The sequence below is a fragment of the Dama dama genome, chromosome 6, assembly GCF_033118175.1.
Source record: "Dama dama isolate Ldn47 chromosome 6, ASM3311817v1, whole genome shotgun sequence".
In the NCBI taxonomy this organism is placed as follows: domain Eukaryota; kingdom Metazoa; phylum Chordata; class Mammalia; order Artiodactyla; family Cervidae; genus Dama; species Dama dama.
In genome coordinates, this window is record NC_083686.1 from 41250401 (window position 1) to 41277083 (window position 26683).

The window sequence follows — 26683 nt, forward strand, 5'->3', positions numbered from 1 at the left end:
TTGTAACAAAAAATTTTTATATAAGACTAGTTTGTATCACAAAACAAAAAAATTAATAAGCTATATTTAATAATATCCTTCCCAAGTTTTTTTAGTTTTCCATTAAAAATATTAATAATTATTTTTTCTAATGATGAGAATTATTCAATTTATTGCTATATAGTACATAAGTAAAAAATGATTTTGCCATTTATTTCTGACTTTAATAATAACCACTGGGATAAATAAGGAAAGGAGTACATCAAGGCTATATATTGTCACCATGCTTATTTACTTTATATGCAGAGTACATCAAGAGAAATGCTGGGCTGGATGAAGCACAAGCTAGAATCAAGATTGCTGGGAGAAATATCAATAACCTCAGACATGCAGATGACACCACGCTTATGGCAGAAAGCAAGAAGAACTAAAGAGACTCTTGATGAAAGTGAAAGAGGAGAGTGAAAAAGTTGGCTTAAAACTCAACGTTCAGAAAACTAAGATCATGGCACATCTGGTCCCATCACTTCATGGCAAATAGATGGGGAAACAGTGGAAACAGTGACAGATTTTATTTTCTTGGGCTCCAAAATCACTGCAGATGGTGACTGCAGCCATGAAATTAAAAGACAATTACTCCTTGGAAGGAAAGTTATGACCAACCTAGACAGCATCTTAAAAAGTAGAGACATTACTTTGCCAACAAATGTCCACTAGTCAAGGCTATGGTTTTTCCAGTAGTCATGTATGGATGTGAGAGTTGGACTCTAAAGAAAGCAGAGCATTGAAGAATTGATGCTTTTGAACTGTGGTGTATTGGAGAAGACTCTTGAGAGTCCCTTGGACTGCAAGGAGATCCAGCAAGTCCATCCTAAAGGAAATCAGTCCTGGGTGTTCATTGGAAGGACTGATGTTGAAGCTGAAACTCCAATACTTTGGCCACCTGATGCAAAGAGCTGACATTTGAAAAGACCCTGATGCTGGGAAAGATTGAAGATGTGAGGAGATGGGGATGACAGAGGATGAGATGGTTGGATGGCATCACCAACTCAATGGATGTGAGTCTGAGTAAACTTCAGGGGTTGGTGATGGGCAAGGAGGCCTGGCGTGCTGTGGCGCATGAGGTTGTAAAGCGTCAGACATCACTGAGGGACAGAACTGAAATGAACTGAACAGAACAGGGAGAAATAGAATTTAAGTGATATTTTTGCTATGACATTCCTCTTTTAAGTATATCAAATGGGATATAACAAAAAAAAAAATTGACATTTTGATAGCGTTAAGTACAAACTGGAAAAATGTATAAGTGCAAGAAAAAACCCAACACATATGTGTAATTAAAGTAAAATGATAATTACAGAAATACTTGATTCAATAATACTTAGATTATAGGATTAAATGCACCAATTTGGTGAATGGTTTTAGAGATTTTATAGCTTCCTTATTAATATTCATCCATTATTTTATCCATTTTCTTTTTCTATAGATAGCAAAAATGTTTAATTTGTATTACTGAAGCAGAACTTTCTAATTAGATAATAATCAATAAATTCCTAAAATGTTATGTATTTAAAGTAAAGCTGTTGGCATTTCTGGGCCAGAACATTTCTGAGAAAGAGTTTTAAGGACGACCATATTTGGCAAAAACAATGAAATAGCTCTAGTAAGCTGGAGAGCTGAGCGTTATTTTAACAGACATGGGAAATAAGGGCTGTACCTGCCTATCTTGGCCCTTGTTTGCAATGCTTCACTTGTGCTGGCTTTCAGCCATTTCCAACCATGGTATAAATGAGGTATACAGTTAACATTAAGTGACAAGGTCACTACTAATGATGTCCTGGAGGGCAGCCAGTCTAGTCCTAAATTCTGAATTGGCCATGTGGAAAGAAATGGACATGAAACATGAAAAATTACTACACCTAAATTCAATGGTAATAATACCCAGATCCTATGCTTTACAAAACACATTAATGTGCAGAATTTATTGTAATAATCACAGTAAGGCAATATTTTCACACTTACAAAAAAAAATCCATGTTCAGAATCAAATGGCGTGTTTAAGATCAGAGCTTTATTAAAAAAAAAAAAAAAAAAAAAAAGACTCTTTCTCAAGCAAGACTAGAAGAAAGACAAATGAAGCCCTAAATGATAACTATTAATTGGAGGTTAAAAGTGATACCCAGTACATGTAAAATAAAAGAAGTCCTGGTTGGAGAAGGGAATGGAGAGGGAGAAAATAAAGCAAAAGCCTTCATAGATAGTAAACCTGAATGGTAGACATCTTTTACACTTCTGACAAAATGTGTGATTCAGTAAGCCCTTGATCTATGATGTGTTAAAGAAAAGTCTAAAGTAAAATAGACCAGTCACTCATGAAGGAAATCAACCTTAAGTATTCATTGGAAGGACTGATGCTGAAGCTGAAGCTCCAATACTTTGGCCATCGGAGGTGAAGAACCAACTCATTGGAAAGGACCCTGATGCTGGGAAAGATAGGAAGCAGGTAGAGAAGGGGACAGAGGACACGATAGTTGGATGGTATCACTGACTCAATGGACATGAGATTGAGCACATTCTGAGAGATGGTGAAGGACAGGGAAGTCTGCCATGCTGCAATCCATGGGGTCACAAAGAGTCAGACATGACTGAGTGACTGAACAACAATAGTAAAGTAAACATCTTAATTTTTCAGTTTGTTATACACTGTTGCTCATATTGATGTAAAAACCTATGTCCTCATGACCCTTAATCATCAGTATCTTTAGCTTTTATTAGAAGCTATTTCACTACCTCCATCTCTACATATATATAATTCTTGAGCCAGGAAAACCTCCAGAAATAATTACAACTACTCACTTTACCTCACAAATATGACACAGGATTAAAACATTAATCCTCACCTTAACCCAAATAGTTAGGAAAGACAGCTCATGCCCCAATCACTAACATGTCACTATTATTTTCAAAATAGCACTGAAAGCTAGACTTGTGTATATGTGCTCAGTCGCTTAGTCATAACTGACTCTTTGCAACCCCAAGAACTATACAGCCTTCTCGGCTCCTCTGCCCATGGACTTTTCCAGGCAAGAATACTGAAGCAGTTTGTCATTTTCTACTCCAGGAGATGATCTAGAGATCAAACTTGAGTCTCCTGTTTGGCAGGTGGATTCTTTATCACTGCATCTGATTTAATAATTAGTTCAGTTTAGTAATTCATTCATGTCCAACACTTTGTGACCCCATGGATTGCAGCACACCAGGCTTCCCTCACCATCACGAACTCCCAGAGCTTACTCAAATTCATGTCCATTGAGTCGCTTATGCCATCCAACCATCTCATCCTCTGTCATCCCCTTCCACTCACGCCTTCAATCATTCCTGGCATCAAGGTTTATCCCAATGAGTCAGCTCTTCACATCAGGTGGCCAAAATATTGGATTTTCAGCTTCAACATCAGTCCTTCCAACGAATATTCAGGACTGATTTCCTCTAAGATTGAATGGTTGGGTCACCTTGGAGTCCAAGGGACTCTCAAGAGTCTTCTCCAAGACCATAGTTCAAAAGCATCAATTCTTTGGCACTCAAATTTCTTTATATTCCAACTCTCACATCTGTACATGACTACTGGAAAAAAAAACATAGCTTTGACAAGACAGACCTTTGTTGGCAAAGTTATGTCTCTACTGTTAAATACGCTGTCCAGGTTGGTCATAGCTTTTCTTCCAAGAAGCAAGTGTCTTTTAATTTCATGGCTGTAGTCACTATCTGCAGTGATTTTCGAGACCAACAAATAAAGTCAGTCACTGTTTCCATTGTTTCCCCATCTATCTGCCATGAAGTGATGCGACCAGATGCCGTGATCTTCTTTTGAATGCTGAGTTTCAAGCCAACTTTTTCACTCTTCTCTTTCACTTTCATCAAGAGGCTCTTTAGTTCCTCTTCACTTTCTGCCATAAGGGTGGTATCATCTGGATATCTGAGGTTATTGATATTTCTCATGGGCATCTTGATCCCAGCTTGTGCTTCATCCAGTCCAGCATTCCACAAGATGTACTCTGCATATAAGTTACCAGAAGATAAAAGATTTCTAAATAAACCCCCAAAATTAATGATACAAAATAATGTAGATTTATTAATAGAAAATGTAATAAGTTACTGGCATATTTCAAATTATCATCACTATATGTATGTATGAACTTAAATATGGTATGTCATACCAAGATAGAAAAATATAGATTGAAATTGTGGTCTTTATTTTTAATTCTAAAGAGTATTCTTAAAAGCAATTTTAGGTTCAGAAAAAAATTAAGTAGTCACAGACATTTCCTATATATATCCTGATCCTTCACACTTGCAGCTGCCCCCATTATTAGCATCCCCCACCGGAGTGGTACATTTGTTACAACTGATGAACCTCCATTGACATAATCTCCCAAAGTTCATAGTTTACATTAGAGTTCATATCTGGTACTTTGCATTTTATATCATGTCATTAATCATTGTGTAATGACATGAATCCATCTTCATACTATCATAGAGAGAAGTTTTATATCTCTAAAAACTCCCTGTGCTTCAACCTACTCATCCCTTGCCCACCTCTCAAAAATCCCTGGCAACCACTGATATTTTTACTGTCTCCATAATTTCATCTTTTCTAGAATGTCATATGGTTGGAGTCGTAGAGTATGTAGCCTTTTCTGATTGGCTTCTTTCACTTAGATATTAACATTTATGTTTCCTCCATTTTTTTTTTTTTCATCACTTGATAGGTCACTTCTTTTACTTTTAAGTAATATTCTTTTATAGTTTGTTAGTGTGATGAATCATATTGATTGATTTTTTTTAATTGATTTTTGAATGTTGAAACATCCTCAAATATCTGGGATAAATCCCACTTGGTCATAATGTATAATTCTTTTTATACATAATCATATTTGACTTGCTGCTACTCTGTTGAGGATTCTTATAGCTATGTTTATGAGAGTTACTCCTCCAATGTTTTCATTGTATGTGGTGTCTTAATTTAGTTTTGGTATTAGAGTAATGATGTCCTCATAGAAGGTCCACTGACAATCAGTTCCCTCAGAGTTTGTTTGAATAAGTCTTTCTTTTTCTTCACATGAAAAATTATTTCACAGGGTTCCAAATTCTAGGTTGTTTGTTTTGCTTTTCCTCTTAACATTTAAATATGTGATCTTCCTCTCGTCTTATTTGCATGATTTCTGAGGAAAAGTTAATGTGGTGCTTTTTTTCTTTTTTTAATTGAAGGATAATTCTTTTAGAAACTTTTACTGTTTTCTGTTAAACCACAACATGAATCAGTCATAGGTATACATATATTCCCTCCCTTTTAAACTTGCCTCCCTTCTCCCTCCCCATCCCACCCCTCTAGGTAGATACAGAGCCCTTGTTTCAGTTTCCTGAGCCATACAGGAAATTCCCATTGGCTCTCTATTTTACATATGGTAATGTAAGTTTCCATGCTACTCTTTCCATACATCTCACCCTCTCCTCCCCTCTCCCCGTGTCCATAAGTATATTCTCTATGTCTGTTTCTCAATTGCTGCTCTGTAAACAAATTCTTCAGTGCCATTTTTCTAGATTCCGTATATATGCATTAGAACACAATATTTATCTTTCTCTTTCTGATATACTTCACTCTGTATGATAGTTCTAGGTTTATCCACCTTATTAGAACTAACTCAAATATGTTCCTTTTTATAATATTCCATTGTGTATATGTACCACGACTTCTTGATCCATTCATCTGTCAATGGGCATCTAGGTTGCTCCCATGTTCTAGCTATTGTAAATAGTGATACAATGAACAATGGGATACATGTGTCTTTTTCAATTTTGGTTTCCTCAGGGTTTATGCCTAGCAGTGGGATTTTTGGGTCATATGGTGGTTTTATTGCTAGTTTTTAAAGGAATCTCCATACTGTCTTTCATAGTGGCTGTATCAATTTACATTCCTATTAACAGTACAAGAGTGTTCCCTTTTCTCCACACCCTCTCCATCATGTATTGCTTGTAGATCTTTTGATGATGGCCTCTCTGACAGGTGTGAGGTGATATGATATCTCATTGTAGTTTTGATTTGCATTTCTCTAGCAATGAGCAATGTTGAACATCTTTTCATGTGTATGTCTTCTTTGGAGAAATGTCTTTTAGGTTTTCTCCCCACTTTTTGATTGAGTTGTTTGTTTTTCTGGTATTGAGTTGTATGGGCTGCTTATATATTTTGGAAATTAATCCTTTGTCAGTTGTTTCATTTGCTATTATTTTCTCCCATTCTGAGGGTTGTCTTTTCACCTTGCTTATAGTTTCCTTTGGTGTGCAAAAGCTTTTAAGTTTAATCAGATCCCAATTGTTTACTTTGGGTAAATTTCCAATACTCTAGGAAGCAGATCATAGAGGATCTTGTTTTGATTTGTGTCGTCAAGAGTTCTTCCTATGTTTTCCTCTAGGAGTTTTACAATTTCAGGTCTTACATTTGTGTCTTTAATCCATTTTGAGTTGATCTTTGTGTATGGTGTTAGGAAGTGTTGTAATTTCATTCTTTTACATTTGCTGTCCAGTCTTCCCAGCACCATTTATTGAAGAGGCTGTCTTGCCTCATTGTATATTTTTGCCTCCTCTATCAAACGTAAGGTACTCATAGGTGTATGGGTTTATTTCTGGGGTTTCTATCTTGTTCCCTTAGTCTATATTTCTATTTTGTGCCAGTACCATACTGTCTTTATGATTGTAGCTTTGTAGTATAATCTGAAGTCAGGAAGGTTGATTCCTACAGCTCCATTCTTCTTTCTCAAGATTGCTTTCACTATTTGGGGTCTTTTATGTTTCAATATGGATGTGAGAGTTGGACTATAAAGAAAGCTGAGCACCAAATAATTGATGCTTTTGATCTGTGGTGTTGGAGAAGACTCTGGAGAGTCCCTTGGACTTCAAGGAGATCCAACCAGTCCATCCTAAAGGAGATCAATCCTGAGTGTTCATTGGAAGGACTTATGTTGAAACTGAAACTCCAATACTTTGGCAACCTGATGAGAAGAGTTGACTCATTTGAAAAGACCCTGATGCTGGGAAAGATTGAAGGCAGGAGGAGAAGTGGACAACAGATGGTTGGAGGACATCACTGGCTCAAAGGACATGAATTTGGAAAAACTCTGGGAGTTGGTGATGGACAGGGAGGCCTGGCATGCTGCAGTCCATGGGGTCGCAAAGAGTCAGACGAAACTGAGTGACTGAGCTGAACTGATGAATTGTGAAATTTTTTGTTCTAGTTCTGTGAAAAATGCCACTGGTAATTTGATAGGGATCACATTGAATCTGTAGATTGTGTTTGGTAGTACAGTCATTTTCACAATATTGATTCTTCCTACCCAGGAACATGGAATATCTCTCCATCTGTTTATGTCACCTTCGATTTCTTTCATTAGTGTCTTATAATTTTCTGTGTACAGTTGCTTTTTTTTTTTTTTTTTTGTCTCCTTCAGCAAGTTTATTCCTAGATGTTTAATTATTTTTGTTGCAATGGTGAATGGGATTGATTTCTTATTTTTTCTTTCTGATTTTTCATTGTCAGTATATAGAAATGCAAGTGATTTCTGTGTATTGATTTTGTATACTGCAACTTTGCTAAATTAAATAATTAGCTCTAGTAATTTTCTGATACTAACTCTAGGGTTTTCTATGTACACTATCATGTCATGTAAACAGTAAGAGCTTTATTTCTTTTCCAATATGGATTCTTTATTTATTTTTCTTCTCTGATTTCTGTAGCTAGGGCTTCCAGAACTCTGTTGAATAATAGTGGTGAAGGTGGACACATTTGTCTTGTTCCTGATCTTAGGGGGGAATGCTTTCAGATTTTTACCATTGAGAATAATGTTTGCTGTAGGCTTATCATATATGGCCTTTACTATGTTGAGGTAGCTTCCTTTTATGCCCATTTTTTGAAGAGTTTTAATCATAAGTGGGTGCTGAATTTTGTCAATGGCGTTTTCTGCATCTACTGAGATTATCATATGGTTTATATCTTTCAATTTGTTAATATGGTGTATCACATTGTTTGACTTGCATATATTGAAAAAGCCTTGCATCCCTGGAATAAACCCAACTTGATCATGGTGTATGAGCTTTTTGATGTGCTGCTGAATTATGTTTGTTAAAATTTTGGTAAGGATTTTTGCATCTATGTTCATCAATGATATTGGCCTGTAGTTTTCTTTCTTTGTGTTGTCTTAGTCTGGATTTGGTATCAGGGTGATGGTGGCCTCATAGAATGAGTTTGGAAGTGTTCTTCCTCTGCAATTGTTTGAAAGAGTTTTAGAACCATAGGCATTAGTTCTTCTCTAAATGTTTGATACAATTCTCCTGTGTAGCCATCTGGTCCTGGGCTTTTGTTTTTTGGGAGATTTTTGATCACAGGTTCAATTTCAGTGCTTGTAATTGGGTGTTCATAATTTTTTTTTTTCTTCCTGGTTCAATCTTGGAAGATTGAACTTTTTAAATAATCTGTCCATTTCTTCCAGGTTATCCATTTTATTGCCATGTAGCTGGTCATAATAGTCTCTTATAATCCTTTGCATTTCTGCATTGTCTGTTGTAACCTCTCCTTTTAAATTTCTAATTTTATTGATTTAATTCTTCTCTCTCTTTTTCTTAATGAGTCTGGCTAAAGGTATGTCAATGTTGTTTATCTTTTCAAAGAATCACCTTTTAGTTTTATTAATCTTTACTATTTCATTTCATTTACTTCTGTTTGGATCTTTATGATTTCTTTCCTTCTACTAATTCTGAGGTTCATTTGATCTTGTTTTTTCCCAGTTGTTTTGTGTGTAAATTAGGTTGTCTATTCAATGTTTTTCTGTTTCTTGAGGTAGAATTGTATTGCTATAAACTTCCCTCTTAGAACTGCTTTTGCTGCATCCCATAGGTTTTGAGTTGTCGTGTTTTCATTGTCATTTGTTTCTAGAATTTTTTTAATTTCCCTTTTGATTTCTTCAGTAACCTGTTGGTTATTTAGAAACGTGTTATTTAATCTCCATGTGTTTGTGTTTCTTACAGTTTTTTTTTTCTTTTTTTTCTTGTAATTGATATCTAGCCTTGTGGTTGAAGAAGATGCTTGATATGATTTCAATTTTCTTAAATTTACTGAGGTTTGATTTATGACCCAAGATGTGGTCTATCCTGGTGAATGTTCCATGTGCACTTAAGAAGAAGTTGCATTCTTCTGCATTTGGATGGAATGTCCTGAAGATATCAGTGAGATCCATCTCATCTAATGTATCATTTAAGACTTGTGTTTCCTTATTAATTTTCTGTTTTGATGATCTGTTCATTGGTGTGAGTGGGGTCTTAAAGTCTCCTACTATTATTCTGTTCCTGTTAATTCCTCCTTTTATGTCTGTTAGTGTTTGTCTTAAGTATTAAGGCCCTCCAATGTTAGGTGCATAGATATTTAAAATCATTATGTCTTCCTTTGGATTGATCCCTTGATCCTTATGTAGTGTCCTTCCTTATCTCTTGTAAGCTTCTTTAATTTGAGGTCTATTTTTTCTGATATGAGATTGCTACTTCAGCTTTCTTTTGCTTCCCATTTGCATGGAATATATTTTCCATCCTCTCACTTTCAGTCTATTTGTGTCTTTAGGTCTGACGTGGGTTTATTGTAGACAGCATATAAGTGCTACTTCCAGTCTGTGTCTTTTGGTTGGAGCATTTAATCCATTTACACTTAAAGTAATTATTGATATATATGTTACTATTGCCATTTTCTTAATTGTTTGGGGTTGACTTTGTAGATATTTTTTCTTCTCTTGTATTTCTTGGTGATATATTTCCCTTTAACATTTGTTGTAAAGCTGGTTTGGTGGTCCTGAATTCTCTTAACTTTTGCTTGTCTTTAAAGCTTTTTATTTCTCCATCAATTTTGAATGAGATCCTTGCTGGGTACAGTAATCTTGGCTGTAGTTGGTTTTTTTTTTCCTTTCAGTACTTTAAATATATCCAGGCATTCCCTTCTGGCCTGCAGAATTTCTGCTGAAAGATCAGCTGTTAGGCACATGGGGTTAGGCACATGTTATTTGTTGCTTTTCCACGCTGCTTTTACTATTCTTTCTTTGTGTTTAATCTTTATTAGTTTGATCAGTATGTATCTTGGCATGTTTCTCCTTGGGTTTATCTTTTATGGGACTCTTTGTACCTCTTGGACTTGATTAACTATTTCCATGTTGGGGGGATTTTCAACTATAATCTCTTCAAAATTTTCTCATACCCTTTATTTTCCTCTTCTTCTTCTGGGACTCCTATAATTCAAATATTGGTGCCTTTGATAGTGTCCCAGAGGTCTCTGAGACTATCCTCAGTTCTTTCCATTCTTTTTACTTTATACTGCTTCATTCTATTTATTTATTTATTTATTTTCAGAACTTACTTCCATTTTAACTTCCAGCTCACTGATTTGTTCTGCTTCAGATATTCTGTTATTGATTCCTTCTAGGGTATTTTTAATTTCAGTTATTGTGTTGTTGTCCCTGTATGTTTATTCTTTAATTCTTCTAGGTCTTTGTTAATTGGTTCTTTCATTTTCTCCATTTTGTTTTCAAGGGTTTTGATCTTCTTTATCATCATTATTCTGAATTCTTTTTCAGGTAGTTTGCCTGTTTCCTCTTCATTTATTTGGACTTCTGTGTTTCCAGTTTGTTCCTTCATTTGTGTAGTATTTCTCTACCTTTTCATTATTATTATTATTTTTTAACTTATTGTTTTTGAGGTTCCCTTTTTCCAGTCTTCAGGGTTGAATTATTTCTTCCTTTTGGCTTCTGCCCTCCTAAGTTTTGTCCATTGGTTTGTGTGAGCTTTGTATAGGGTGAGATTTGTGCTGAATTTTTGTTTGTTTGTTTTTCCTCTGATGGACAAGGCTGAGTGAGGTGGTAATCCTGTCTGCTGATGATTGGGTTTGTATTTTTGTTTTGTTTGTTGTTTAGAAGAGGCGTCCTGCACAGGGTGCTACTGTTGGTTGGGTGATGCTGGGTCTTGTATTCAAGTGGTTTCATTTGTGTGAGTTCTCACTATTTGATACTCCCAAGGGTTAGTTCTCTGGTACCCTAGAGTCTTGGAGTCAGTGCTCCCACTCCAAATGTTCAGGGCTTGATCTCTGCTCAGGATCAAAGATTCCACAAGTGGTTATTATGGCATTAAGTGAGTTTAAAACAAATACCCAAAAATGAGAAACCAAAGATGAACCCCAGACAAATGGCAGTTGCAAAATCAAGCAAATAATAATCAAAATAATGGAATATACACATATACATGTACACCCATGAGCAAAGTCCAAACAGTCCAACAAAAATAAAGTACAGAAGATTGACCCAGTGAACAAAGGAAATCAAAAATTATATTTACCAGTTGAGAACAAAACTAACTAAAGCACAAAGTGGAAAAACAAAACTAAATCAAGGTGTCAAGTGGGGAATAAAGCAATGAAAACAAAACTAACATAAATGTCAAGAGGAAATGAAAGAAAGAAAGAATAGATATGTATGCAAATTTAAATAGAAGCAGAGGAAGAAGATTTACATACATTAAAGATTAACTTCAAGGGGAAAAAGAACAGTAGGAAAGGCAAGCAAATAAATAAATGCTGAAAAAGTATAATAGGTTAAGAAAAAAAGAAAGAAAGAAAACTCCACAGAACTGCAAATGTCCAACATAGAGGCAGAGGTTTATACCTACAATAAAAAATATGGCTGAGAAAAAAATTAAAAAGCTTCAAAAGCTTAGTTAGGTTTCATAGTGCCAATAAAATTGACAACTACAATGGGGGGGTGGTGGTGTGTGAACATAAAGGGAAAAAATAAAAAGGAAAAATCCAAAAGAATCTATAGAACAAGTCAAAACATAAGAATTATATATGTTTTTCTTGAGTTATTGCTGTCACAGTCTTTTCCCTCTGTTCGAGTCACAGTCTACCTCACCCTCCTAGGTTGCTCTCCAACCCTCTGGATCTGTAGACCTGCTGTGGGAGCAACTCAGATTTTAATCCAGTTCTACTCCTGTGTGTTCTTGCCTCCAATGAGCACAGCTATTCATCAGAGCTAGTGCATTTTCTTTTGTGGGAGGTCTCAATGGCCTTTTATATATTCCGTAGACACAGAGTCTGCTTAGTTGATCGTGTGGATTTAATCTGCAGCTTGTACAGCTGGTGGGAAGCTTTTGGGTCTTCCTTAACCACGCTACCCCTGGGTTTCAATTGTGGTATTATGTCCACCTCTTCATATGGACTGTCCACTGGGGTTTGCTTCTTAGGCTGCCTTGGAGGACTTGGGTTAGCCCCTGTGAGGGCCAGGTGTGGAGATGCTGCAGCTTCTTGGGTCACAGGGGTTCTGGGAAGACCAGGTACTCAGGGAAGTTGGCGATTAGGGCAGCAGGAAATATAGCACTCTAGAAGGGTATGGCAGCCAGTATTGGAAAATACACTCCTGTATTTTTGCCTGAGAACCCCCCTGCCAGAGATGCCTGGCAGGCCACAGTCTAGAGGGTCACAAAGAGTTGGACACGACTGAAGAGACCCTGTGCGCAAAGATGCAAAACATTTTTGTCTGTGGCAGCTCTGCCCCAGTGAGGGTTGAGCATAAAGTTGGGGCAGTTTTTTGGCTTGTGGGTATCCTGGGGACACCAACTGTGCAGGAACATGGACTGCCTCCACCACAGGAGCTATGGCCCTATCAGAGTCTTTTTTTGAGCCTCTTGTAGCTAGTGATCAGAAGGCCTCTTTGGCCAGTCTTTCTCTGTAGCTCTGACCATTCAGGCTCTTAGAGAGCTCCCTTGCCTAGGGTCCTTCTTTGTTGTTCAGCAAGTCAGGCACATAGTGGGGCCCCTTGGCTGGGATCCTACTCTGTAGACCAGTGCTTCAGGCACTTAAAGTGCCTTAAAGGATGCCTGGGTGGTGTCCTACTCTGTAGTTTAGTATGTCAGGCATTTGATGGGTCAACCTCTCTATTGTTCAGCTGCCAGCTAGCCTGTGGGGAGAGAGAGGCTATGGTGATGGCTCCACCCCCCCCCCCCCCCCCATGCATGACTCAGCTATATCACCTTGCTTCTATGGCTTCTACAATCTTCTCCCTCACATCCCCTTGATGCATCTGTCTGCAGTCCACATCAGCCCTCACCCTAGGATTGCTCCACAATCCCTAAACTCTAGCTCCCAGCCACTGCACCTTCCAGGGGATCTGCATCCCTGTCCAGGGTATGCATGGCTGCAGCAAGGACTGTCTGACTCTCATTCCATTTAGGCTGCCACAGGCCAGCTATTTCACTCTCAGCCTTGAATGTTTCTCCTCTGACTGAGACAGTTGATCCAATGTGGGGGTCGGACTCCTGTTTCAGTTCTCCCACTCACCAAAGAAAGGTCCAGTCCTACTATCACTCTTGATTTTCCCCCTAGTTCCTTTGTCCTGCTGAATTTTGCGTGGTTCTATATATTCTTTCCCCTGGTCAGGTACTCCTGTCCGCTCTCAGCTGGTGTTATGCATGTACGTCTGTATCTGAAGGTGTATTCCTGATGTGTCCATGGAGACAGATGTACTCCACGTCCGCCTGCTCCTCTGCCATCTTCTCTTCTGTATGTAATTCTTATCTGTGGTCTTCTGTAGCTAAGGTGTTTTTTCCTGTGGCTTCTTTCAGGATTTTTCTTTATCTTTGATTTTCTATATGTTTAAAATGACATAGATAAGGGTTGTGTTTTGGGCATTTATTCAGCTTGGATCTGTGGTCTTTTATTTAACAGTTGGAGAAATTTTTAGTCACTATTTTTTTCAAAAATTTCTTCTTGTCCTTTCTTTCTTTTCCATCTGGTATTCCTATTACTTGCATGTTATACCTTTCGTCGTTATCCCACAGTCCTTGGGTATTCAGTTTTACTGCTGTTGTTTGTCTTTGTTCTCTTTGCTTTTGTATTTTTAAAGTTTCCATTGATATATCCCAAAGTTTAGAGGCTCTTCCCTCATGAGTATTTAGTCTACTAGTACCCCACTCTGATGGCTCGTTTTCTATATTGACTTGACTGCTATAAAGGATACCCAAATTACTGGTAAAGTGTTTTTTCCTGAGTGTATTTATGAAGATTTTCTGTAATCGATTTGAATCAGTAGACTGAGTAAAGAAGATTTGTCCTCACTAATGTGGGCTGGCGTCATGTAATCTTTTCAGAGTTTGAATAAAACAAAGAAAAAAAGCAGGGGAGGGCAAACACTTGCTCTCACCTCCTGAGTTAGGAAGTCTATCTTTTCCTGTCCTTGAACAACCAATGTTTCTGGTTCTTGGGCCTTCAGACTCCAGGATTTACATCAAAGGCTCTCTGGTTCAGTTCCCCTGGTTGTCAGACCTATTGATTTGAACTAAAAAATAACTTTGTTTGTTTGTTTGTTTGTTTTTCAGCTTGCAGAAGGCAGATTGTGTGATTTCTCAGCCTCCATGACCACATGAACCAAATTCTATAATACATCTCTTCTTTCGTATCTATCTATTATCATCTACATATCCTATTGCTTATGCTTACGGATAATCCTTGCTAATGCACCATCAAAAGAGTTCTTCATTTCTGCTATACCATTTTTGATTTCTAGCATTTCTGTTTGATTCTTTCTTAGGATTTCCATCTCTATTTACACTACCCATTTGTTCTTGCATGTTGTCCATTTTATTCAGTAGAGCATTTAGCAAATTAATCTTAGCAGTTTTAAGTTCCTGGTCAGATAATTCCAACACCCTTGCCATTTCTTATTCTGATGCTTGTTTTATCTATGCAAACAGTGTTTTTTTTGCTCTTTAGTAAGCCTTCAATCATTTTTCCGAATAGCCAGACATGAGGTATGAAATCAAAGGAACTGCTTGAAAATGGCTTTTAATAATGTGGTAGTAAGGTGGGGAAAGGAAGCATCCTATAGTCCTCTGACAAATAAGTCACTCTTTCATTGAGCTTATGCATCTGGACTGTGAACTTCACAACTCTGTCAGGTTTTTGTCATCCATTAGGTGGGACTGAATGGCTAAAGGGAACTGGAATTGAATATTTCCCTTTTCCCACTAGGAAGGCTAGAACTAACTGGAGTTGGTTATTTCCATTCCCCTAGGTGAGTTAGACTTTGATAATACTGATTAGGCTTTGGTTAACTTTCCTTGAGTTTTTCTTGAGAGAAGGCCTTTTGAAAACAGAGTTCTTTTGTATATTTGAAAATATTTCCTTTTGCCCATTCTCTGAAAGCAGCAGGAGGAGAATTTTCACTAAAATTTACTTTGAGAATCTGGTTGAGCTTCAGAGGTAAAGCTCATAAAACCATGGGGGGTGGGCCCCATGCCTGGGTCTTACTGGACTTTTTGACTTTTAGAATTGTCTACACTGAGCTTTGAGAAATTCATCAATCATGGGTCATGGCATTCTTCCCTAGAGTTTGGCAGTTTCTGCTCTTGAACAGTTAAGCTGTGCCTCCATTTATTGGCCTGAGTCCAATCTTGGATAAAACAACTTGCCATGTGTCTTCCCACTGCTTATAGATTCAAGAACTGTTTATTTTTCAGTATGTTCAGATCTTTACTTGTTGTTAGGATAGAATGGTGACTTCCAAGTTATTTACATACTGAACCAGAACCCAGGACTGTTTTTTTTTTTCCCCCTAACACAACTAATGACACTCCATCTTTGTCTCTATAACCTGATTAGAGTTCCATGTATCTATCCTCAGATGATTCTATGTCATATTGATACTTAGATAGATTTCTGTGCCTGTTACACACATTTGTTTACTTTCTTCCTGCTGTTAGATAGTTTGAATATTGCACTTGATTACTCCTGTCTTGTTAACTGCAATTATTTGAGAATGTGGACAGAATTAATGTCTCCTTGGCCTTCCATCCCATAGGTTTAAATATCTTAAAATATATTGCTGTCCACAAGCTTTAGCCCATTTGTTTATTTTCTGGTCTCATTTTCTCCTTTTTTCTTTCATTTGATTTAGAATTTCAGGTGGCTATTAGGTCTGAGTTATTAGGACCCTGATTATAATAAAACTAAGTATTGTGCAGAAAGAAACACTGGTACCATGCAAATTGCCTCTAATGCCATTCAACAATCACCCTCCCAAATATTTTATTTGTTTATTGCCAATAAGGGAATAAAGTTATAGCTCCATACTTCAAGGAATTTGCAATACACAACCTCCATTAATCCATTATTACAACCTCCAAATTCCATTGTTTTTGCCTGGAGGATCTCATGGACAAAGGAGCCTGGCAGGCTACAGTCTATAGGGTCCCAAAGAGTCAGACATGACTGAAGTGACTTAGCACATGTAGTTAAAAACACGTACACATTACTGAAACAAAATGCTGTGTACGATGTGGGTCATTAAGGTACATAGTGTTATTCAATTTAATTCAAGGAATACTAAGTGTTTTAACAAGTACTGTGCTGCAGGCTACATAGAAAATTATGTTTTCTTAGCAGCTCTCTATCTAAGGAGAAAGACAGAAAAGTAAACAAATCATTATGATACTCTGAGAAAAGTGCTATAATAGGAGAATTTTTTAATAGCTCAAAAGAATGAAGGTGTAATTTCCATACACCACTCTGATATAAATCAGTTTTTTAATTTATTTAAGATTTTAGAATAACAGTATCTAAAGATCCTTTATAGAAGTTTCATCAGACATTTGGCTGCATCCAGAAAAGGACACAAATGTTGACAAAGTACTTCCTCAAAAAACTGATGCTGTTGAAGAGTACAAACAAAAGAAGAGATAGCTTCAAACACTTTAATCTTTAAAATAACCTCAGTTCTCTCTAAAATTACTTCAGTAAACAAAATTATGTTAATAAAAACATAGGAGTTTATACATTTCCAAGGTAACTCCTAAAATGGATAATCATAATATTAACTAAAATCAAATGCAAAATTTAGAAGCATAAACTATTACTCAGGAAGGTTTGGAAGAGACAAGATGGATAAGGCTCATAAATGTCACTTCAGCCTCTCAGAACTTGTTCTTAATTTCAAATGACACTGGATGTAGTTCCATAATTAATTCTTGATATAATTCAATGAATATTTGTATCTTTCCATTACATTTTATAGAGCAATTTAGCACAGGCTACGTCATTTCTGTCCCATAAATGCATTTTGGAATAATCATAAATTCAGTCTTATAAATAAGAGGAAGAAAGATTAGAAAATATAAGAAATAGCAAGCTGGTCAAGTCATACCTTGAGCCAGACCTAATTTCAAGTACAGCAAATTTTTTTTCACAAAATATCAACTTCTGAAAAAATCTTGGTTCCATGTTTTATGTTTTAAGCTCTAACTCATTTTTACCTTAGAATCTATAAGTATATGTGGACAATTCTATGCAGCCCTTTCTGATTTTAACACCGCTTTTCAAAATATTAGTAGTGGTAAAATTTCAATACATAAAACAAGCAGAGATGTGGGTTGGTGGTGGTCTGCTGCAGGGCTGGGGGCACTGAGTGTAGTTGTGTATGTCTGGGACCTTTTGAAAGAGGTCACCATTATTTTCATTACCTCCACCATAGTTTGGCCCCTGGCAAATAACAAGAAGGGAACACAGCCCTGCCCATCAACAGAAAATTGGATTAAAGATTTACTGAACATGGTCCCACCCATCAGAACAAGTCCCCTAAGTCAGTCCCTCCCATCAGGAAACTTCCGTAAGCCTCTTATCCTTCTCCATCAGAGGGCAGACAGACTGAAAACCATAATCACAGGATACTACCAATATGATCACATGGACCATAGCCTTGTCTGACTCAATGAAATTATGAGCCATGCCAGGTAGGGCCACCCAAATTGACAGATCACAGTGGAGAGTTCTGACAAAATGTGGTCTACTGGAAAAGGAAATGGCAAACCACTTCAGTATTCTTGCCTTGAGAACCCCATGAACAGTACGAAAAGGCAAAAAGATAGGACATTGAGAGATGAAACAATCAGGTGAGTAGGTGCCCAATATGCTACTAGAGATAAGTGGAAAAATAACTCCAGAAAGAATTAAGAGACTGAGCCAAAGAAAAAAAACAACACCTAGTTGTGGATGTGACTGGTGATGGAAGTAAAATCTGATGCTGTAAAAAGCAACATTGCATAGGAACCTGGAATGTTAGGTCCATGAATGAAGGCAAATTGGAAGTGGTCAAACAGGAGATAGCAAGAGTGAACATCGACATTTTAGGAATCAGCAAACTAAAATGGACTGGAATGGGTGAATTTAACTCAAATGACCATTATATCTAGTACTGTAGGTAAGGATCCCTTAGAATAAATGGAGTAGCCATCATAGTCAACAAGAGAGTCTGAAATGCAGTACTTTGATGCAATCTCAAAAACAAAAGAATGATCTCTGTTCGTTTCCAAGGCAAACCATTCAATACCACAGTAATACAAGTCTATGTCCCAACCAAAGAATTGATGTTTTTGAGCTGCGGTGTTAGAGAAGATTCCTGAGAGTCCCTTCAGCTGAAGAAGCTGAAGCTGAATGGTTCTACAAAGACCTACAAGACCTTCAAGAACAAACACCCCCAAAATATGTCCTTATCACTATAGGGGACTGGAATGCAAAAGTAGGGAGTCAAGAAATATCTGGAGTACAAGGCAAATTTGGCCTTGGAGTACAGAATGAAGCAGGGCAAAGGCTAACAGAGTTTTGCCAAAAGAATGCTCTGGTCATAACAACACCCACTTCCAACAGCACAAGAGAAGACTCTACACATGGACATCACCAGGTGGTCAACACAAAAATCAGATTGATTATGTTCTTTGTAGCCAAAGATGGAGAAGCTCTATACGGTCAGCAAAAGCAAGACCGGGAGCTGACTGTGGCTCAGGTCATAAACTCCTTCTTTCCAAATTCAGACTTCAATTGAAGAAAGTAGGGAAAACCACTAGACCATTCAGGTATGACCTAAATCCAATCCCTTACAATTATACAGTGGAAGTGAGAAATATATTCAAGGGGTTAGATCTGATAGACAGAGTGCCTAAAGCATTATGGATGGAAGTTCATGACATTGTACAGGAGGCAGGGATCAAGACCATCCCAAAGAAAAAGAAATGCAAAAAAGCAAAATGATTGTCTGAGGAGGGCTTACAAATAGCTGTGAATAGAAGAGAAGTGAAAGACAAAGGAGAAAAGGAAAGATATAGCCATTTGAATGCAGAGTTCCAAAGAATAGCAAGGAGAGATAAGAAAGCCTTCCTCAGTGATCAAGGCAAAGAAATAGAGGAAAATAATAGAATGGGAAGTCTAGACATCTCTTCAAGAAAATTAGAAATACCAAAGGAAAATTTCACGCAAAGATGGGCACACTAAAGGACAGACATGGTATGGACTTAACAGAAGCAGAAGATATTAAGAAGAGGTGGCAAGAATACACAGAAGAACTTCACAAAAAAGATCTTTCATGAGCCAGATAATCATGATGGTGCGATCATCAATCAACCTAGAGCCAGACATCCTGGAATGCAAAGTAGAGTAGGCCTTAGGAAGCATCTCTATGAACAAAGCAAGTGGAGGTGATGGAATTCTAATTGAGCTATTTCAAATCCTAAAAGATAATGCTATGAAAGTGCTGTATTCAATATACCAGCAAATTTGGAAAACCCAGCAGTGGCCACAGTACTGGAAAAGGTCAGTTTTCACTTCAATTCCAAAGAAAGGTAATGCCAAATAATGCTCAAACTACTGCACAATTGCACTCATCTCACACACTAGCAAAGTAATGCTCAAAATTCTCCAAGCCAGGCTTCAACAGTACATAAACTGTGAACTTCCAGTTGCTCAAGCTGCGTTTTGAAAAGGCAGAGGGAAAAATAAATAAATAAATAAGAAAAGAAAAGAAAAGGCAGAGGAACCAGAGATAAAATTGCCAACATCCACTGGATCATCAAAAAAGCAAGAGAGTTCCAGAAAAATATCTATTTCTGCCAAAGCCATTCACTGTGTGGACCACACCAAACTCTGAGAAATTCTTAAAGAGATGAGAATACCAGACCACCTGATATGCCTCTTGAGAAATCTCAATGCAGGTCAGGAAGCAACAGTTAGAGCTGGACATGGAACAACAGACTGATTCCAAATCGGGAAAATGAGTATGTCAAGGCTGTATATTGTCACCCTGCTTATTTAACTTATATGCAGAGTACATCATGAGAAATGCAGGACTGAATGAAACATAAGCCGTAATCAAGATTGCTGGGAGAAATATCAATAACCTCAGATATGCAGATGATACCACCCTTATGGCAGAAAGTGAAGAAGAACTAAAGAGCCTCTTGATGAAAGTGAGAGAGGAGAGTGAAAAAGCTGGCTTAAAGCTCAACGTTCAGAAAACTAAGATCATGACATCTGGTCCCATCACTTTATGGCAAATAGATGGGGAAACAATGGAAACATTGAGAGACTATGTTTTTGGGCTCCAAAATCACTGCAGATGGTGACTGGAGCCATGAATTTAAAAGACACTTGCTCCTTGGAAAAAAAGTTATGACCAACCTAGACAGCATATTAAAAAGCAGAGGCATTATTTTGCCAACAAAGGTCCATATAGTCAAACCTATGATTTTTCCAGTAGTCATGTACGGATGTGAGAGTTGGACTATAAAGAAAGCTGAGTGCCAAAGAATTGATGTTTTTGAGCTGTGGTGTTAGAGAAGATTTCTGAGAGTCCCTTGGACTGCACGGAGTCCATCCTGCACAGAGTCCAACCAGTCCATCCTGAACCTAATCAGTCCTGAATATTCATTGGAAGACTGATGCTGAAACTGAAACTCAAATACTTTGTTCACCTCATGCAAAGAGCTGACTCATTTGAAAAAAACCCTGATGTGGGTAAAGATTGAAGGCAGGAGGAGAAGGGGACGACAGAGGATGAGATGGTTGGATGGCATGACAGACTCAATGGAGATGAGTTAGGGTAAACTCCAGCAGTTGGTGATGGACAGGGAGGCCCGGCATGCTGCAATCAATGGGGTCGCAAAGAGTCGGGCACGACCTAGTGACTAAACTGAACTGAAAATAAATAAAACTTCTAAAACACTCAATAAAAGTCACTGAGTCACATCTGACTCTTGTAATCTCATGTATTGTATAGTCCATCAAATTCTCCAGGCCAAAATACTGTAATGGGTAGCTGTTCTCTTCTCCAGCAGATCTTCCCAATCCAGGGACTGAACTCAGGTCTCCTGCATTGCGGGTTAATTCTTTGCCAGCTGGGTTACCAGGGAAGCCCAAGAATACTGGAGTAGGTAGCCTATTGCTTCTCCAGGGGATCTTCCTGACCCAGGAATTGAACCATGGTCTCTTACATTGCAGGCAGCTTAGTGACCAGCTGAGCTACCAGACACACTCTAATAGCGCTAAAGCACTTAATATCCACCTACAAGGTCCTTGGATTAATTTCATGTATAGTTTCCTTTCAACTAACCTGTATACTCTTTACTTTAAAAATATATGTTCATGACTATTCATAATACCCTTATATTTCAATTTATATTGTTAATGCATTTGATTTTTAAAATATTCTTTAAAAGGAACTCTGATACAAAACTCAATTAAAGTGATTAAATTTATTACAAAAACATATTAAAAAAGCATCATGTATGTTAGTCTTCACCTTGTCATATTGGGTAAAATTTGTACTCTCTAACTTGGGCATACAATTCCAAGTAATAATAAGAAAAATAAAAATAGCCCCCAAAGGGACAAAAATTGATTCTTAGGGGGACACAAATGTTAGGTGTTATAATGATGTATGGCCCTCCAAAAATGCCACAGTTCGTCCTCAGATACACAGTGTACCTTTTGTATTAAATGCCATGGAGGTAGACAACTAGGGAAACAATAATCTAAAAAGGCTAATAAGGGAAAGGTGCAGTAACAACAACAACAAACTAAGATATAAAACTCTAAGGATTATATCTCACTGGATCCCAGAATTCTGTATTCTGAGAGAGAGAGAGGACTGTAGTTGTAGAATTTATATGAAGTAGAGAAAAGAAGTTTTAATATACAGATCCACTTTATAGTTACCAGTTATCCACTATTCTAGAATCCCAAAACTTTGTTCTGAAAATCAAATAATTTTCATAAGCTGGCATCTGAAGAGAAACAAATCTAGATATCCCTGAAATCTCATTTCCTACCTTCTTTCTGGTAGCTTGGGCTTCCCTGCTGGCTCAGAGGGTAAAGGGTCTACCTACAATATGGGAGACATGGGTTCAGTCCTTGGGATGAAAAGATCCCCTGGAGAAGGAAATGGCAACCCACTCCAGTACACTTGCCTGGAAAATCCCATGGATGAAGAAGCCTGATAGGCTACAGTCCATGGGGTCGCAAAGAGTTGGACATGGATGAGCAACTTCACTTTCTTTCTTTTCTGGTAGCTTATCAATGAGCTGTCTCAGCAGATCTGAGCTGAATCAAGAGAATAAATAGTATCTAATACTAGCATCACTTCATGGAAAATAGAAGGGGAAACAAGTGGAAACAGTGTCAGACTTTATTTTTTGGTGCTCCAAAATCACTGCAGATGGTGACTGCAGCCATGAAATTAAAAGACACTCCTTGGAAGGGAAGTTATGACCAACCTAGATAGCATATTAAAAAGCAGAGACATTACTTTGGGGACAAAGGTCCGTCTAGTCAAGGCTATGGTTTTTCCAGTGGTCATGTATGGATGTGAGAGTTGGACTATAAAGAAAGCTGAGCACAGAAGAATTGATGCTTTTGAACTGTGGTGTTGGAGAAGACTCTTGCGAGTCCCTTGGACTGCAAGGAGATCCAAGCAGTCCATCCTAAAGGAGATCAGTCCTGGGTGTTCATTGGAAGGACTGATGCTGAAGCTGAAACTCCAGTACTTTGGCCACCTTATGAAAAGAGCTGACTCATTGGAAAAGACCCTGATGCTGGGAGGGATTGGGGGCAGGAGGAGAAGGGGATAACAGAGGATGAGATGGCTGGATGGCATCACCAACTCAATGGACACAAGTTTGAGTAAACTTCGGGAGTTGGTGATGGACAGGGAGGCCTGGCGTGCTGTGGTTCATGGGGTCGCAGAGTTGGACATGACTAAGGGGCTGAACTGAACTGTATTGAATGCTAGGTCCAGAGCCTGAATTCCCCCTTTCTAGGGAGGCCACTTCCTTGACCTAAATTTCTATAACTTCATGGTCTCCTAGATGTTGCCTGTCCACCTGTGTTTTCCATTCTATAAGTGACTGAACATTTGTGGGTTGGGATTCTTATTCCAGAGTTAGTTACACATTGTGTACATCCCAGTTACATTCAGACTAAGTAGAAACCTGACATGAATCGATGTGAGGTTTTTATTGACTTATACCACCTAATGGACTTCCCTTGTGGCTCAGACAGTAAAGAATCTGCTTACAATGCTGGACACACAGGTTTGATCCCTGGGTCTGGAAGATCCCCTGGAGAATGTCACAGAAGCCCACTCCAGTATTCTTTCCTGGAGAATTCCATGGGCTACAGTCCAAGGGGGTGCAAAGAGTTGGACATGACTGAGCGACTAACTCTGTCACTCTCACTTTCATTCCACTGAATGGAAATATTTATTTGTGTGACACTAGAAATATTAATATATTTGCTTACTGAGTGTTGCCCCAAACATCACAGGAGATATTATTAAATATACAGAATATTATTACAGAAATTAAATATTATCTTTCTGAAATTTAAAAAGAAAAAACCTGAACTTGAAAAAAATCATCTGGCCCCAAGCATTTCAGAAAAAAGGATTAAAAACATGAAGAAAATGCAAAATTTTGCCAGAGTGCTTAAGATATCATAATAAGGAATGAGGTAGGAAATAGGAAAAATAGGAGATGAGTTCTATGAACATTGGGTTTATGGTTACAAGTAGGTTAGATGTGATATCTCTGTGTGTGGGGGATTAACTTTACAGCTGACTTCCTTAATGCTATGAACTTTTATTGTGCATCCCTCAGGCCTGAGCATTTTCCAACTGGTAGTGTCTACATCTTTTTGCTTTAGAGTTTTCTCTGAAGCCAAAGTAGTCTCTTCCCCTCCTTTTACCAATAGAGTTCAAAAAAATGATATTTGGTATGTAAATCTTCTGATTCCTTTACCTCTTGAAGCTGGCTTAACACATACTTTACTGGCTACCTTCAACTTCCCTTTTTGTTTTACTTTTTTACTTCTGCACTTCTCTACTTGTGTTTACTCTGTGTTCTCATTTGCTCAGTAATGTCTGACTCCCTGTGACACCGTGGACTGTAGCCCATGGCTCCTCTGTCCATGGGATTTCCCAGCCAAGAATAATGGAGTGGGTTGGCCATTTCCTCCTCTAGAGGATCTTCTCAACCCAGGGACTGAACCCACATCTCCTCTGTCTCCCACATCAGCAGGCGGATTCTTTACTACTGAGTTCCCTGGGAAGCCCACTTATGTTTATTGCCCCTTTGCAATAAACTATGTGTCCTTTCTTCCCTGTCTCTGGGCTGATATTGGGGAAACCTAAACTGAAGGACTTTTAACTTCCCCAGTCTTAACCAAGAGCAAAAATCCTCTAAAGGACTGCCATATTGATGCCAGTGCTTCTGCTACCTCTGTATCTCTAATGCTGCCTGATCACCTGCCTGGCTTTCTAACAATTTGCTTTTACATTCCTAATTATGATTTCCTGTCTGTCAGTTAATGATTTTGCAGTATCAGGTTAAACCAATGATCTTCCCTTCAAGCTGCTTAATTGTTTAAACCTGTTAAGTAGCTTCATAACCTACTTTTAAAAGTTATGACATACCAGCTGGATTAGACCTCTGATGTATTTCCTTTGAATCTAAATGCTTCTCTGTGTCTGAACATCTCTTAGTGTCAAGCCTACATTCACTCTAGCAATGATCAGCTTGCTATATCCCACTATAATTAAGTGGGCTGTGTCCAGCCATTTTCTGAGATAATAAGATCTCATGAATCATGATAATTACCATCATAATAAAAATTATGAAAGACTTACTAAGTGCAATGAACTACGTTAAATGCTTTATGTGGTATCTCATCTCTATGAACTAGCTCTGTTTATCATCACGTTTAGACTTAGAACAGTGAAGTAACATGATCAAGGACATATGACTATGAAGAGGAAAAGTAGCAGTTTATCCCCAGGACATCTGACTGCAGAATCCAGGCTTCTAACCATATCTATACTTTGATATAGACTTGGTATTAAATTTTTCCAAACTAAAGAATTCTTGTCTCTTGGGAAAACAAATCTTAGTTCAACATTAATAATTAGATGGTTTTTATTCATAACCTTGGCACCCTAAAATATTATCAGACTATTCCAAGATTCCCAAGACTGATGGCTATAGATTCAATCTTTCCGTGTCTTTACTTGTTGTCTCTCACAGATCAGAAGCCATAACTAAACAAGAGATACAGTGGCAACTTATAGCTGCTACTTTAGTTCCAACTTTCATATATTTGTATTATAATTTATGATGAGTAACACAAGTGTTGCAGTCTTAAGCCCTACAAAAAGGAACTAGATAAAATGTCATTAAATTCAGAGCTTATTTTGTATCTTAAGACGTTGTTGTATTACAAATGCTAGTTAATAGTTTAATCATTACAAGATGTTTGTATGATTAATACCTACTTATCATTTAAATCCTTAAATAGAGCTTTTTTCCAGATAATCCCCATCCAAATACTGATGTATGCATCAGGTGTATGATGAACATTGAAGCTATTGTTGCATACCTGCCTTGTGTCAGGCACTGTGCAAAGTATTTTACATACATTATTGTGAGAAGCCTCCCAACAACCTCAGAGAATATGAATTAGCTACATTTTCTTTTTCAAAGAAACTGAAAAATGAAACGATTTTGACCAACTGTTCAAATCACAACTTTTAAATTAAAAAATCAATTGGGGATTTTTGAGTTTTTCTTTCTCTAATGCTATTTCTTTTCTTAAAAAAAAATCTTTAAAAATTGTGGTAAAGGACAACAAATTTACCACTGTGACCATTTTTAAGTGTTCAGTTTCATAGCATTATGTACATTAACAGTGTTGTGCAACCATCGCCAACACTCATTTCCAAAACTGTTTTTCATCTTTCCAGATGAAAACTCTGTACCATTAAACAATAAATTTCCATTTCCCCCACTCCTCAGCTCGAAACAACAACCAATTTACTTTTCTATGAAATTGACTACTATAGGAGCCTCACATGGGAATTTCCTGTTGGTTCAAGTAGTAAAGAATGTGCCTGCAATGTAGGAGACACAAGAGATGTGGCCGTAATCTCTGGGTCAGGAAGAGCCCCGGGAGGAGGGCATGACAACCCATTCCAGTATTCTTTCTGGCAAAGTTTCATCAACAGAGAAACCTGGTGGGATATAGTCCATGGGGTTGGGAAGAGCTGGACATGACTGAAATGACTGAGCACACACACAAAGGGATCTCACATAAGTGGAATCATATGGTACTTATCCTTTGTTGACTGGCTTAATTCACTTAGCTAATATCGTCAAGATTTATCTCAATTGCAATATGCATGATAATTTCCTTTCTTTTTTAAAGCTGAATAATATATCATTATATATATATGCATATGTATGTGTATGTGTGTATATATATATA